The sequence below is a fragment of the Pinus tabuliformis genome, chromosome 8, assembly GCF_031772625.1.
Source record: "Pinus tabuliformis cultivar Carrire ecotype Pingquan chromosome 8, CPIR1, whole genome shotgun sequence".
NCBI classification, from domain to species: Eukaryota; Viridiplantae; Streptophyta; class Pinopsida; order Pinales; family Pinaceae; genus Pinus; species Pinus tabuliformis.
Genome location: NC_142294.1, coordinates 1,203,796,713 through 1,203,805,845, shown reverse-complemented (window position 1 = coordinate 1,203,805,845; position 9,133 = coordinate 1,203,796,713).

The window sequence follows — 9,133 nt, the reverse complement described above, 5'->3', positions numbered from 1 at the left end:
CTACCACTTTCTTGATTTCATCTGTTACCCAACTTGCATGAATTTCCAGAATTCTAAGTCTATCTACAAATGTGGCAAAACTATCATCTACAGGTCCTTTGTCTGGAATTTCAAAAACTGAATATTTACAGGTTATATACATCTTATTCATATCTCTTGTCAAAGAATCTGTCAAGAAATTTGAATTGCCTGGAATCCACTCTACCTCAAATTCAAACTGCTGAAACCAGATTTGCCAGGCTAGAATTCTGCCTTTTGCAATTTGCCTTAAAATCTTAGCAGACATAAAATATTTAAAGTTTCTGGAGTCTGTTCTTATTAAAAACTTTACTGGGGTAAGATATACCTCAAAACGTTGAATTCCATTAAAAATAGCTAACGTCTCCTTTTCAGCTATGAAGTAATTCTTTTGACTTGCTGTAAATTCCCCAGAAGCATATCCACACAAATTTTCTTCGACTTCTCCTTCGTTATTCTTCCTTTTCTCTAGAAGTACAACTGCCCAAAATTCAAGTGAAGCATCAGTTTGTAAAATAATTAAACCATCACCTGGAGGTTGAAGCTTGGGTAAGTGCTGGCATTCTTCTTTGAGCTTCTTTACTGCTGCAGTAGCTTCTTCAGACCAACCTTGGTTGATGTGTCTCCTAATTGGGGCTGTTTTTTCTGACAAATTCAGAATGTATTTGTGAAGATAATTCAGTACTCCAAGAAATCTTTTAATTGTCTTTTTGTCCTTCAATTCATCAGGAAATTGTGTTAATTTTGTTAGCACATGGGGCTGCATTTGAATAGCACCATTAGCAACATTAATCTCCAAAAAATCAATGCTATCCTGAAATAAGGACATCTTTCTTTCTGACAGAACAATTCCATGCTTTTTAACTTTGTCAAAAAAAATCTCTAAATGCTTTAAATGAGTCTGTACATCAGGACTATGTATCAAAATATCATCTATATATGTGACTATAAAATCATATTTAGCAAAAATATAATCCATCCTTCTTTGAAAAAAGGCTGGAGCGTTCTTCAAGTCGAATGGAACAAATTTCCATTGATAGAATCTTGCTGGGCATATGAAGGCTGGTTTGTGTCTATCTTATGGTTGGATCTGGATTTGATAGTACCCAGACTTCATGTCAAATTTGCTAAACACCTTACTGTGCTGAATCTTTTGCATAATCACTTTGGGTCTTGGCAATGGATAATTAAAATTCTGAGTGATGGCATTAAGAGGTTTATAATTAATAACCATTCTTGGTTTACCTCTTACGATCTCAGAATGATTTCTTACTAGAAATGCAGAACATGCATAGTGAGATTCACTCGGCTCAATCAGTTGCATCTTTAGTAATTCTTGCATCTGATTCTTTATTTCTTGTTCATCGGCTGGTGTGCATGGAATCAACTTTCCCTTTACTCCATTGTCATGTAAGGTGACTATTTCTTGCATCGGACTTTCAGTTTCCAAAAATTGTTGTGGATTATCCGAGCAACTCTTTAGAAGTCTCTGGTAGATATCTTTCTGCTCTGTAGACTAATTAGTGTCAATGCATGCTAACTGTTTTGTTTTATTTTCTACTCTGGCTTCATAAATTTGTAGGACTTCCTGCTAGTCATCTGAATCTTTTACCGGATTTCTAGTTCCTACTCTTTTTTGACTATTGTCATGCCTAGCTTCAGAATTTGCAATACTCAATCTAGTTACTGATATAGCCTTTTTCTTTAAGTTTATTATCAGCTTGTCCTGGCTGATAGTTACTGGTAGCACAGAGTTTATGAATGGCATGCCTAACATCAAGCTTGCTGAAGGGTCGTAATGCTGAATTGCTGAAATTTTAATAATACTCCCCCCAACTTTCAAAGGAATATTGTCTACATAATGGGTGAACTGAACAGATCCTCCAATTGTCTCTGAAACCAGTATATTTTTTAACGGTTTCCACAAGGGTTTGAACAGAGATGGCCTAGCCAGATTGTTAGAACCTCCAGTATCTACAAATGCATCTACAGAAATCCATTCACCTTTTACTTGCACTTGCACTGGAATATAAATCAGGCTATCTGTTTTAACAATCTTTTTTAACAAATTATTCTGTTCTTCTTTAGTACCCTCTAGTTGTGACATACTGGTTGATGGCGTTATTTTCTTTTCATACGGACATAAAGAATTAAATTGAGATACAGGTGCTGCAGGTTGCTTACCTTTATCTCTACTGACTGATGCTATGCTCTCTAGTTCATCGTCTGAATCATCTTATGTCTCGCTTGTCGATTCAAGATCTGAAGAACTCTCTATGTCACTGTAATGTTGTTCACTAGAATAATCTGAACAAGATGTACATACATTCATTTTCTGTACATTATCATTTTCATCTTCATCATCTGAAACTTCTGTAAGAATATATACATCAGAAATTTCATCATCGGACTCTACAACAGACCAGTCATCTTGAAACTCTTCAATATCTACACAAGCTTTGAGTTTACTAGATGATTTCTGGGGGCACTTTATAGAAAAGTGTCATTCCTTTTTACAAATGAAACAACAATTGTTGTTTCTGGGCTTGTTCCTTTTCTTCAAAAATCTATATTTTCTAAAAGGCCTCTTTGGGTTTGATATTCTTTTGGGTTTGTATTTGCCATACCTTTTGGATTTCTTCTTTTCTTTAAAAGGTGTCCATGGCAATACTGATCTACAAACCTCAGAACTTGGAGTGATGTCGTGTGCTTTCTTCTGCTAACATAGATATTTTACCTTTTCTGAAACTCTGAACAGAAGATCAACCCAATAGATTTGATCTAGGCTTTTTAGTTGAACTTCTAGATCTTTCATTATTAGATCTCCCAAATTGCCTGATAATTTTGATAAAAATGCAATTTTTTGAGCAAGGTCATTAAAAAGATTAGCTTTAAAAACTTTAGCCATAAAATCTTTACCAAACTAATCTAAATACTTTAGATCTTTTAATTCCATACGGCTAAGGTCAGTTAAAAGCCTCTTTCTCTCATCTGCTGGTTCTGGCACAAATTGGGTCTTTAGCAAAATTTCTAAGGTGGACAAACCAACTTCCATGACTGATCTTCTCTCGGTTTCTGATCCTCCCATCCACCAATAAAAAACAATTCCTGCCATCCTCTTTTCAACTATAATCATAATAAATATATTATCTAATTTTGTAGTGACCTGCATCTGGTATAAGGCTCCTATCCAGATTTTGATAGACTCTCCTGGATTAGATGAGCTATCTAGATCTAGAATATAAACGCCAGAGTTTGTAGCAAACATGTCTTCTTCGACTCTAGGATACTTCGTAGTTTCTTTCAGAATATGAGATTTATTCTGATTATGGATGGACGGCATAGTAAAAGATGGGAATTTTGTTGCAGCTTGTTCTAATGTCATGACTTCCTTTTTAGACTCAAAGGGTTTGTCTATTTTGTATGTCTTTGACGATTTTGTGTCACTGGTTAGTTTACCAGTGCCTATGGAAGTTCCTTCTCCGGCACTAGATTGAGCTGCTTCTTTTTGATCTTCTTCATCTTCTTCTAAATCCCAATAGTTTGGAGCAGACATATCTACATGAAACTTTGGGATTTTCTTGGCTTTCTTTTTCTGTTTCCTTCTTCTCCTTTCTTCTTTTTCTGCTTGTTGCTCTTCATATAACAACGTTAAATTTTCATTTATCAAATCAACTTGTTTTCCCAAATCATTTAGGACATCCTCGGCATGGGAGCACCAAGTAGTCAAGTAGTTTCCTACTTGATAAACCTGATCCATATCATTTGGGTCTTGAGAATTATGTTCTAACAAGGGAGCACAATCTACTCTTGTGGAAGGCTATCTACTCTGAGATGAAGAAACACAAAACTTAGTTTTGGGTGGCCAGTTCCCCCCTCTAACAATTCTTTTGTTAGCAAATTGATATTCTTCTATAGGTGGATTTAAAGTATGTACATGAGTCTTAAACATTTTATTGATTGCAAAAAAGGGTTTTTCTTCAGGAATATACCACTGATTTTCAGACCGGGGTGTAGTGGTGGAAGTAGAAGGCTGTTATTTTGGTATAGTGAGCTGTCTATAAAAAGAACTTCTTCCACTTTGGATTGAATTTTCAACTGGTAGTACATGTTTCTCTGGCAAGACTATGGGCTGTGGAATTCTAGGATGGTCTGGATTGGATATGATTTTTACACCACCATCTGTAAGAGCCATTCTCTTAATTCTTTTATTTGTACTGTCTGAAGCCAAAGGCTTATACTGGATATACCAGTCGTTGGGTAAGGATTCTCTGTCATAATGTACGCCTTCGATTTGAGCATTTCCTATCCCAACTATCACACAATCTTTCAACATCGGCTGTTTTAACTTTGGATGAACTGTATTAGTAAGCTGAAAGGAAGTCTGGGCAATTACAGACAAAAATTCACTGTCATCTACCATAGATAACCCTTGTACTCCTATCAAGGCTTTCCAACAGTCTTTAAGATGAGCATCTGTTAGGCTGATAGCATAATCAGGAAAAATTGTTCCATGCTGACAACCATATGATAAGTTTCCCAAAATGGTTCCTATTCTAGCATGATCATATTCATTATGCCTTGTATCAAATAAATCTACTATGCAAGGAGTATCTAACCCATGTCTGAATAGGGGAGCTAGACCAAGTCTGATTGCTCCAAAATGTAAGTAATGAAACCTTCCTTCCTTAGCATACTTTTTAAACTTTCTTATCTCATCCTCAGTAAACAAATTTAAACCAACTATCTGTACAAATGGACCTTTAATTCGTAGCTTGAGCTCTACTTCTTTAAAATAATATTTATTCGAAAGTGTGAACATGAGAGGAATTGGATAGACTTCTTTAGTATCCAAAGCACGAGGGTTACAACTTTCAGGGCCTTCTACTTGTTCATGTTCATTTATATTTGACTCAACAGTTCTACTTTCTACTTCAAAAATTGATCTTTTGTCAATGGTAGAAAAGGATCTCAAGAATTTAGCCATAATGGACTGATACAATTCTATTCCAGAAATCGACTGAAGGAGCTTTTATCTACTCGACACAATGTAAAATGAAGATGTCTTTCGAAGGTTTCCTGGCTTTCTTCAGATTCTATCTATAGAATGTATTTCGTCAAGGTTATATTTCCAAGGAACGGGTTGTGGCTCTGATACCACAAATTGGGGACTCTGACCATTCAAGGGCTCAACACAAATTGGGGACTCTGACCATTCAAGGGCTCAACACAAGACAAAAATATCATCGAGATTGAATATAAATGATGAAGCTTTAGTGAATGCAGGACTTACTTCTAAATAAAATTGTCGCTTCCCAAACAGCAAATCTGAAAACAAATATCCAATCCTCAGGTGACCATGCACGAGTCTCCACACGACCTCTCTCCATGGGTCTTCACTCAAGCGCCTTACAGCTCAAACCTCTTTCGGATTACAGGAACTGTCCTCAGACAGACGACCCAGTATGCTTCAATATTAATAAAAGCTGAATAGAAATACACAAAGCTTATTACAACATAGTGTCTCAGACTGAATGATCACAAAAGAGCAAATGACTCGAATGATCAGGATGATCATTATGGTCTGCAGACTCTTTCTTATATAGACTCTCTAAGCATCTAATCCTATCTAAGAAATGACGTCAAAAGAAAATAATTGAGGCTCCTATCGGTATCTTTTTCCATCGACGGTGTCTACTCAACCTTTTCTGTACAAAGGAATTCTGTCACAACATGTGATCAACATTATCACATTGTTGACAAAGATTCTACCAAGGGCCCATTGGGCTTCTAGTCTCCCATAAGTCTTCTTCAGATGATCCGGGAGATGGTTCGTATTCATCTATTATTTGGCGGTAGTGTCTTTTCATCAGTCGGTCATACTGTTCATCGATTCCTTCATTTGGATCTTGCGCATCTGTCATTTCATCTTTTTCTTTCGGCTGCTGGAGCATAAAACTTCTGGATAAACAGAAATATATATGGAAATATTTTATTAAAGATATGAAATTACAGATGATGCTATTACAACTGCGGGTGCCTGGCTTATATACCGCCATGGACACCCTTTGGGAAAGGGCATGATCTTATGATCGTGCCCTTTCGTCTAATTAAAATTAAAATTAAATAATAAACCTAAGTTAACTAATTTTTTACATAACATTGCCTTCCTCTCGAAAGAATGCTTTGTCCTCAAAGCATAAGTAACGACGGATGTTGTTGAAGAATGATTCATTCTCCCAGAAAGCATCTTCTTTGGGTAAGTCCTTCCACTTGATCAGATATTCCAAGATGATCAAGGTCACACACTTTAAAAGGTCTTGGATTAATCTCTCAAGTTTCGTTTTTTGGTGATGTGGATATCGGTATGGCTTGATGTTGACAGGGTCTGACCCTGCCTTGACTTCTATTGTATGCTCAATTTCCCTATTAGGTGGCATCTTCATAGGTAGGTCTTGAAATACTTTTTCATGCTTCCGAATCAAATCTTGTATCTCGGGTGACTCTTCTCTGGTCATATTTGCAGATAACATCTCTAACTGGTGACATTGTACTACATAAGCGGGTGCTCCTTTTCGACTTAGTTTCATCATATAAGATGATGATACAACTTGATTTTCTAGTGCTTGGAATCCGTGTAGCTTGTACTTCTGACCTCCCCATTTGAATTTTATAAATTGTACTTGATGGTTGGCGGCATAAGTACCTAAAGTTCGTAACCATTGGATACCTAAGACTACATCTACTCCTCCTACCGGTACCGTGAAGAATGGAGACTCTAGATTAAAGTCTTGAATCTGCAAATTGACCTTATGGCATTTCCCTACCTTTTCAATCTTCTTACCATTATCTACCATCACTTTCATGTTTGGTAAGGGAAATGAAAAGATATTGAGTCTCTTTGCCACGGTTACATCTAAAAAATTGTGTGTGCTTCCAGAGTCGATGAGAACCACTACGTTGTTCTTCTTTATGTGTCCTTTTAACTTTAAAGTCTGAGGTTGTGATATACCTGCCATAGCTGATAATGAAACTTGTGGAATACTTCCATCATCTAATTCTGGTGAGAATTCTGGGGCGTCTTCTGTGTCTTCTATGTCATAATCTTCACTGTTTGAATCATTGGTTGCTTCACAATTATATAGGTTCCTTGCTTCTTTTCCTTTAGAACATCTATGTTTGGGGTCCCATTTCTCACCACAGCGTTTACATTTTCCCTCTTTTATCCTTTGTATTTCCACATTAGACTTTTCATCTTCACGACGATGTGGTGGAACATATCTTGTATTATTTGAGTCCACATACTGGGGTATCCTTCGTCTTGCATAAGCTTTTTCCGCTTTTGACCAAAATATTGGTTCGGATTTCTTTTCGGCTGTTTTTGATTTTCGTCTTGCTACTTCTATAGATGTAATGTCATGCATCTCAAGTTCTTCTTGTAAATGGTTTTTGAGTCCCGAGATGTATGACGGAATTAGACGAGATTCTGATAACCCAGGTACTCGTGTTACTAAGGTCTCCCATTCTTGAGTGTATTCATCCACACTTCCTTTTTGTCGTAACTTGATGAGTTTTGAAAAGAACTCTTCTTCTCTTACACCTTGGAATCTTTTGAAGGATGCATCTTTATATTTTCTCCAGCTAATGATGTGCGTTGTCTTTTTCCACCACATATACCAGTTATATGCTTCTCCTTCCATTTTCATGGATGCATGCCTGAGCTTTTCGTCTTCGTCATTGATGTCATATATCTCAAAGTATTCTTCTGCTTTATTTATCCATGCAACATTGTTTTTTTTCGTTTCCATCGAATTTAGGCATCTCGACTTTTGCCCTTCGCTGGTATGTTGCTACTGGTTGAGCGAAAAAAGGGTGTTGATTGGTAAAATTATCCCAGAGTTGCTTGTTGGTAAAGGCTGTGTTACTCGCTTCTTGGTGGGGTGTCGCTGATTTTTTTGGAGATTCAACTTTGTCATGAGAGTCTATTGACTTTGTTGAATCAGACGAGGTGTTCTTGATTCTCTTCAGTTTCTTTTAATATCTCTTCGGGTGTACAATTCGACCTTTTACACAGAAGTCTCAGCATTGTTAAGGCATCTTTGATGTTTACTTCTGTTTGGACATGTTGACTTTCCATCTTTATCTCTATTCGATTTGTTGTATCTTGAAGATTTTTGATTTTGTCCGCTTGCTCCCCAAGCTTAATCTTGAATTCATTTAGTCTTTTATTGACCTCATCGTGGTTGCTATTTTTCTTATGCTCTGCATCCAACAACTTTTTTTGGAAATCCGCCATTGTCATCGTCGACATTGAGCGGGTTTGCGGGGGCATGTATTTATTTGCCAGCTAAAATATTTTTCCTCCCCCTATTTTTTTTTATTAGCTAAAATAATTTTTATACATATAATTTTAATTAATTAAAATAAATTTAATTAATTAAATTAATATATATATATATATATATATATATATATATATATATAACTTTTAATTAATTAAAATAAATTTAATTAATTAAATTGACTTTTATATATATATATATATATAATTTTTAATTAATTAAATTATTTGTATTGTATATAATATATAATATAACTATATATATATTATAAATATATATAACCACGGTTTCACCGATACAGTTTCCAACTATATACTATATGTATATAAAATTATATATGATATATAATATATAATATATAATTTTTAATATAATATAGTTATATATATTATATAATATATAATTTTAATATAATTTAATTATATATATTATACATATATATAATAAAACTCTTATCGACTTTAACTTGGAGCGACACGACGGTTTGAACGGCTCAATAAGACAGACGTGGGCAGTAATAAAGAAACAGAGCAATGAGGAATAGCGGACAGTGGCGGCTGTAACAATTCCGGAAGGCGGAAGCGTGTGGTAGACGACTTGTAGGGTTGAAGAATAAGGCGTTGGCTGGCAGCGTCTACAGAAAATGGTGCTGGAAGGAAATAACAATATCAGAATGCAAACTTCTGTGTATTTGCAGGTGGACAAGCGAGAATCGACCCGCTCTGATACCAATGGAGCATAAAACTTTTGGATAAACAGAAATATATATGGAA